This window comes from Brassica napus, unplaced genomic scaffold, assembly GCF_020379485.1.
Source record: "Brassica napus cultivar Da-Ae unplaced genomic scaffold, Da-Ae ScsIHWf_1006;HRSCAF=1412, whole genome shotgun sequence".
Classification (NCBI taxonomy): domain Eukaryota; kingdom Viridiplantae; phylum Streptophyta; class Magnoliopsida; order Brassicales; family Brassicaceae; genus Brassica; species Brassica napus.
This window is the reverse complement of record NW_026014438.1, coordinates 9,398-16,166: the sequence shown is the minus strand read 5'-3', so window position 1 is coordinate 16,166 and position 6,769 is coordinate 9,398. Positions and strand designations below refer to the sequence as shown.

The following is a 6,769-nucleotide window of genomic DNA, read 5'->3' as shown; positions in this document are numbered from 1 at the left end:
GTTAACATGTACAAATATTTTTTAACAGCTAACACCTCTATTAACATCTCTGGTATATGTATTGTTAACGGCTAACACCTATGTTAGCAAGTGAGTTTCTTTAGTGCAGTGGCTATTATATTTCTATGAATCAGTTCAAAAAAAAACACCTATGTTAGCATCTATAATATGTTTTAATTGATACATCAAATATTAACAATGGACAAATAGCGATTATTGACTGTTGCCCGTGATCTTTACATGTTAACTTAAATTTTAGTAACTAACATATGTGTTACATGATAACAAATATATTAGATTAATAGCCAATATTGTATTATAAAGACTGTTATTATATTATTGATTTGTGTAACGCATTATAAATAACATTTATATTGATAATCAAATAAGAACCGATAAAACTGAAAATTCAAAGCCACATATAAAATAAATAATTAAAATTAAAATTGAATTGGAAATAGAATGATAGAGCTTTGTATAATAATTAGATATTAGAGTTAGAAACATCACATATGTTTTCAGAGAAAAAAGTCAGAAAAGAAAATGGCGAAAAGTAAGAGAGAGGATGTGAGAGAGAGAGAGAGAGCTAGTAAATAATAGGTAGGAGAGAGAAGATATAGCTGACACACCCACATGCATGTGTAGAAGGCTAAAATAGTCATGAAATTATTTATGTCAAATCAAGTGTAATTGGCTAATTAATATCTCCCATGTATGCATTTCTGCCAATTATCTCTATTTTAATATAGAAAATAAAAACTTTTAAAATAATCGCAATAAGATAAATATAATTAATATTCAATTTATTTTTTCATTAAAAGTATTTATTTTCACTGGTGATTAGCGTTTTTATTAATTGCTTAATTGTTTTTTTAATCATATACTTGTTTAACTACTAAAATGTGTGAAAATCTCAGTATTTCATCTTATTGTTAACATTTGTTCTATTTTAGTTTTGATAATAAGTAGGAATATCTGATACTTTAAGAGTGTCTGATAATTTAGCTTTCTTTTGGAAATATTCCTATAAGCCTTTCACATGACTGGTTCAAACGCAGCGGTTGCGGTTGCGGCTGCGGGCGTTTGCGGATGCGGGTGGTTGCGGTTTCTAGCGATTTTAAGAGATTTGTACGACTGGTTCTGCGGTTAAAAATTGGTGCGTTTGCGGGATAATTATGACTGGTTAACTACCAAATACAGCAGCGGTTAAATAATAAATTAACAATATTTACATTTTATATAATTATAAAAATATCAAAAATCATAATATTATAATAAATATGTAAATTATATTTTCAAAGTTATAGTTTTAAATTTTTAAAATTATAGAAAATATTTTTATTTTAAAATTTTATAATACTAATTAAAATATAATAGATATATTTTAGTATTTTTATAATTCCATTTTAAAAAATTTATTGAATATTTTTATTTTTGTATTTATATGGTTTTTAAAGAAAAAGAAAAAAAAAATTATCCTCCCGCAACCGCCCGCAACCGCAAACGCTAGCTGGAACCAGCTTTTGATTTTAAGAGGTTCGGAGCGGTTTGAAGCGATTTGTAACGGTTTGGATGATTGTTTTGAATCGCTGTCAACCGCTACCAACCGCAAAAGCTGCGTTTGCGGGTGGTAGCGGGGAAACCAATCAAGCTCATAGTGTGCTTCTACGTTCGGTGGATAAACATCTCGTCATTAGACATTTTACCTAATTAGAGATGCAAATGGATGGACTCTCAATGGTTTGACAGTCAAAATCAAAACACCAAGTAAACCTTGTCATCCCAATAAGATAAATGCATTTGCAAATCTGATTTTTACATTGCCTTTTTATAATTTTTTTATTATATATAACAATGTATTTTATATTATTATTATTAAATATATACTATTTTTATTTATTAATATTTCTATTTTGTTTCAGATAATTGTTTCACTGAGTTTTTAAATAAATAGCTTCACGCATAGACTTTATTTTCATTAAATACTTTATCAAACAATTCTTGGGGAAATTACTTGTTTAGCACTTTCATAGTACCACTTTTCATTTCTACCACCACTAAAGAGACATTTTCAAAAATACATTTTTCATTAAGTGACAAAAGACTCTTATGTCCTTGTTATTTATATATATAACAAATCATTTTTTAAATAAAAAATTAAAAAAAAGTAATTTTTTTTTATGTTTTCGAATTATACTTTTTCAAATTCGAACTTTTTTGAAATTTTTTTTTTCGAATTTTTTTTTTTTTTTTTTCAAATTTGTTTTTGAAAAACGAAAATTATGTTTGAAACTATTTTTTTAAAAAAAATTTATATATTTTTAAGTATTTATTTGTATATTTATTAGAATCCTAAATTTCACATTCCAAAAACTCTATCCCTCCCCTCAACTCTAAACCTAAGTCTAGATTAGTTAATCCTAAATATATAATTATCTTTTACCCTTCATTAAAAGTAAAGGTAAAAGTGGTTAGTGTAAACATGAAAAGTGGTACTATAAATGTGTTATTTGTGGCAATTTTCCAAACAAATTTTTAATTTTATGTGTAATATCTTGTTTATATCATGAAACAAATTCTTCATTTTTATGTTTATTGTTTTATTTTCTGTTTTTTAACTTTTTTGATTTTTTTTTGTTTAATCATCTATTGATTCTTGGCTGTAGTTTTACCCCACTATTTAATTTTAGTTAATTTGATTTTAGTGATTAAAATGAATCAAATCTGTCAAATTCACTGATTATCTTTTTCGTTGAACTTGTTTTTGATAAAACGTGTAAAAGCAATATCATAAAGGAATTATTTTTTATTATTATTATTCTTAGGAATGTTTCCTATATATTCTTAAAATTAAGTATTTGTTATATTATGTAGGATTTGGTATGTTTTTACTAAATGTATACTTTTATATTTCCTTTTTCAAATAAATTAATCTTTGAGTGTGGATTTTCATCATTTTTTAGTTTCTCTAAGTTTGAATTTAATGACCAGAAAATTATCCTTAAATTCACATTTGTTTTTATTTTTGTTGATTTGAGTAGTACAAACTATAGCTATTCTTAACAAATCCACACGTACGAAGAATATGTTAAAACAGATTTTGACAATTTTATATTTGAACGGACTCCTATTAATAGTACTAACCATGAAAAAAATTAGCCATGGGTAGAGTTAGCTACTCGAGATCATGAACTCTTATGGATATAGTCCTACCTTATTAATTTCAATAAATAAAAGATGACTCAATATGTTTATGTGTGATGAAGAGAGCAAAATGGTAATGCCAATATTAACGACTACATAAGCATGGACTCATCTTCTACTCAACTATGTATGGTTTAATGATAAACCGAAATTCAAGATATGAAGTGAAACATCACTGAAGGTTCCCTGATGTTTAGACATGAGCTCATTTTATTTTATTTTATTAAAAATAAGACTCCTCCGCTTCAAGCTTCTCATAGTCGGAGACGAAAGGACCTTCTCGCCTTCGTTGAATGACTCTGAAAAAAAACCAAGGATCACAACCAAAAACTACTCGAGGTATGAAATTTCCAACAACCAAAACCAAATGATCATATAGAAGCAATTTTACAGAAACTAAAAGGCAGTGATCTTCATATTTGAAAGCTAACCAAAATTCGCATCAACTTTCTCAAGAACATGACAAATTATAATTTAACATTTACACCCAAAAAAAAAACATGACAAATTATACACCTTGACCTAATTCATATTGTGTTTTGTTTCATAAAATATATAGCTTGGTTCAGTAACACCTGGATTGAAGATATGTCACTACATTATGGCATTCTCTTAGGAAATAATTTACAATGGTTAGAAACAAAATGCTTGTCCAGAAATGAGTGCTGAAGTTGCATTTAGAAATGAGTGCTGAAGTTGTCGTAGATAGTAACTTAACAACGTTACACTACAAATTTAACAAAAAGAAGTGCTGGTGGCGATTATCACCTTAGGCTTCACGCCCACCACCATTAACTTGGGGTGAAGTAGAATAACTTGCATGTCAAAAACACTGGGACACACCGTTGTAGATTTGCGTTGAAGTTTGGATGCAGGAGAAACTTAGAAATATTATAACCAAAACGAAAGGTTATGCAAACACTAAAGTGGTTCTGAAGCAGGGATTCTACTTGTCAATCCAGATGTTCACCATAATGCATTGAGCTCTCTAGGCATGGTCATTGAAAGTATTCATCCGGCTAAACTACCTTTATGATGTCTTCAAAGAAAAAGTAAAATTTAACTTTATTTTCTGGGGAACTTTTGCAAAGGTGTGTTACAAAAAAAAAATTCTCACAAAGGTGGGGAAATAGAAATTTAAAGAATCATCTGGAAACTCAGTATTAGTATTTGTCAATGACAACAGCTGTTATAGTTGCAGAACCTGAAGAGCTCCAGCGGTAGTGAAGTAGGTGATACGGTTAGTTCTATGAACTCTTGCTTCTCGTAACACGAAACCACTCCCTCTTTCAGTAGATGTTTAAAACTGTTAAGCCAATGGCACAGTGATAGATCATCGGAGGAGCGATGGCTGTCAAGAGGAGTAAACATGAACATCGTGGCAAAGCATATGAGAAGCATTGGATTCAAATCGAAAGACATGGGAGATGGAATATGAGGAGGCAAACCTTATCCTCAAGCAGGAACATGCCCCCATAAACTCGCCTCTTTGCTTCACGATGAGTGCCTCCGAGAAACGAAGAAGACTCACCAGTCACCACCACCGACTGAGGGCATCAACCAATCTTCAAATCAGAAAGAATGATATGGGCCTGTTTCCGTAAGGAAGAAAAAGGATTGAATTTGGTGAAGCAGTGAGATTTAGAGGAGTTATCATCCCTATTTTTAAGATAAATAATTAGGGCTTTACGATGGAGGTGGGGGAAGGGGTAGTAAAAGTTGATGTAGTGGGAGAGCTGAAGGAAAGGAGTTAATGGAGTAGGTAGACGACATAGTTTCAATGATTTTGATAAGCGTTACACAGTAGTGCTTGTTTCTTTGAATGATGATGAGAAGCGTTACACTAGTTCTGGTTTCCACGGTGAACAATAGGGGAACTGAGAAGGCTAAGACTGTCGACAAAGCTATGGGCCTTTTGGTGGGCTTCAAAGTTCTACGTACTCTGGTCAGAACTACTTAGACCATGATTATCGCCCATCTTTAATGGAGTTTCTAAACTAAATGACTCATTTAATTAAATCAAAAATATGTAAAAGCTTTATTACCGATCCTTAGTTAGTGATTTTTGTGATCGATCGTTAGAGTGGTTTTCCAACCACGTGTCAGTATCCCATTTAATCAATTTTTTTTCTTTTCTCTCTTTCTTTACTTTTTCATCGCTTCTCGTCGTGATCTCCGTCTACGAAAGGATCCAAACCGACGACGGACGAAACCCACCAACGACGACGGACGAAACCCACCATCGACGTCTCCTCCATCTTCTCCGTCAGAAGAAGGATCGAAACCCACCACAATCCACAAACGAACTTTTTTCTGTTAAAATCTTAAGAGAAGCTAAAAGAATCACAGAGGAAGCAAGTCAAGTGTTGAGAGAGGTACCTACTCGTCACTGTCATTTTCCTTCACATAAACCCATCAAGTTATCACCTTTGATTTTCTTTAGCTATTTTAAAGGTTTTCTCGTCTCTGTTTTCTTTTTTTTTTGGACATCTCTCGTCTCTGATTTGAGTCAAATTTAAAAGCTTTGATTGTTGTTCTTGAGGGGAATGATATGATCATTGTGGTTTACATTAGTGATTTTCCTTAACCAGGGTTAAGTTTTGATTCCATCTTAGATATATAAAGGCGATGGCTTTTCTGAGTAAATTTGGAAACGTATTGAAGCAGACGACGAGCAAACAGCTCACTGCTAATTGTTCTTTATCAAGTCCTTCCCTTTTTCAGGCGATAAGGTGCATGTCATCTTCTAAGCTCTTCATCAGAGGTTGGTCTAGCTCTAGATTGTCTAGTGGTTACTTGTTATGCTATGTTTTTGCTAACTTTATGAATGATTTTGCTATATGGCAAGGTATGGAGTATGGAATGAATGAGGATAGCTTAAGAGAAGCTTTCAGAAAATACGATGATGTTGTTGAAAGTAAAAACACTGGTCGAGGGGGTTTGGGTTTGTTTCATTCACCTCTGCAGAGGCGGCCTCTAGTGCTATCCAAGATTATGTAATCAGACGAGTTCAAGGCTTCATCTAAGCTAGAGACAATCACTTTCTCCGAGATGAAACACGAAGAAATTGAGGCTTTAGTTGAGTTCATGTACTGCGTTGATGGCTCTATTAGTCTTGAAAGTCTCAAGAAACACGTAGGATAACTCCACTACTCTTAACTTGATTCTATTTTCATTCTTATATCTTGTTGTTTTGTGTCACAGACAAGAGGTCAGTGTAATGTGGTCAGTGTAATGTTGTCTTCTGTCACAGACAAGAGCTCATTGTAATGAATAAATAATATCTTGTAATGTGTCACAAACTTGTATAAATAAGCTTTTGTTCTTTCTTCTCATTCTCGTGTTCTTCTTTCTTTATTTTCAAGTTCATTCTCCTTCAAGTTCTTTATAATTTGAAGCTCTTTCGATTTTCAAGTTCCTTCTCCTCCTTACCATACAACACGATCAAAACATTTTGATTAAAAAAAGTTCATGTTCTATCCTCTCCCCAAACAAAACGAGCAAACACATTTTGATCGAAACAAGTTCATTTTCTCACCTTCTCTTGATCACAAATTTTATTCAC

General features: G+C 31.9%; 1 long non-coding RNA gene across 1 annotated transcript; it reads left to right on the top strand.

Annotated features, from left to right (window-relative positions):
* The first annotated feature begins 5,247 nt into the window (after positions 1-5,247).
* LOC125595212 lies at positions 5,248-6,539 on the top strand. Its single transcript, XR_007330102.1, has 3 exons — positions 5,248-5,579; positions 5,820-5,968; positions 6,053-6,539. It is a non-coding gene; the product is annotated as an uncharacterized LOC125595212 (long non-coding RNA).
* The last annotated feature ends 230 nt before the right edge of the window (positions 6,540-6,769 follow it).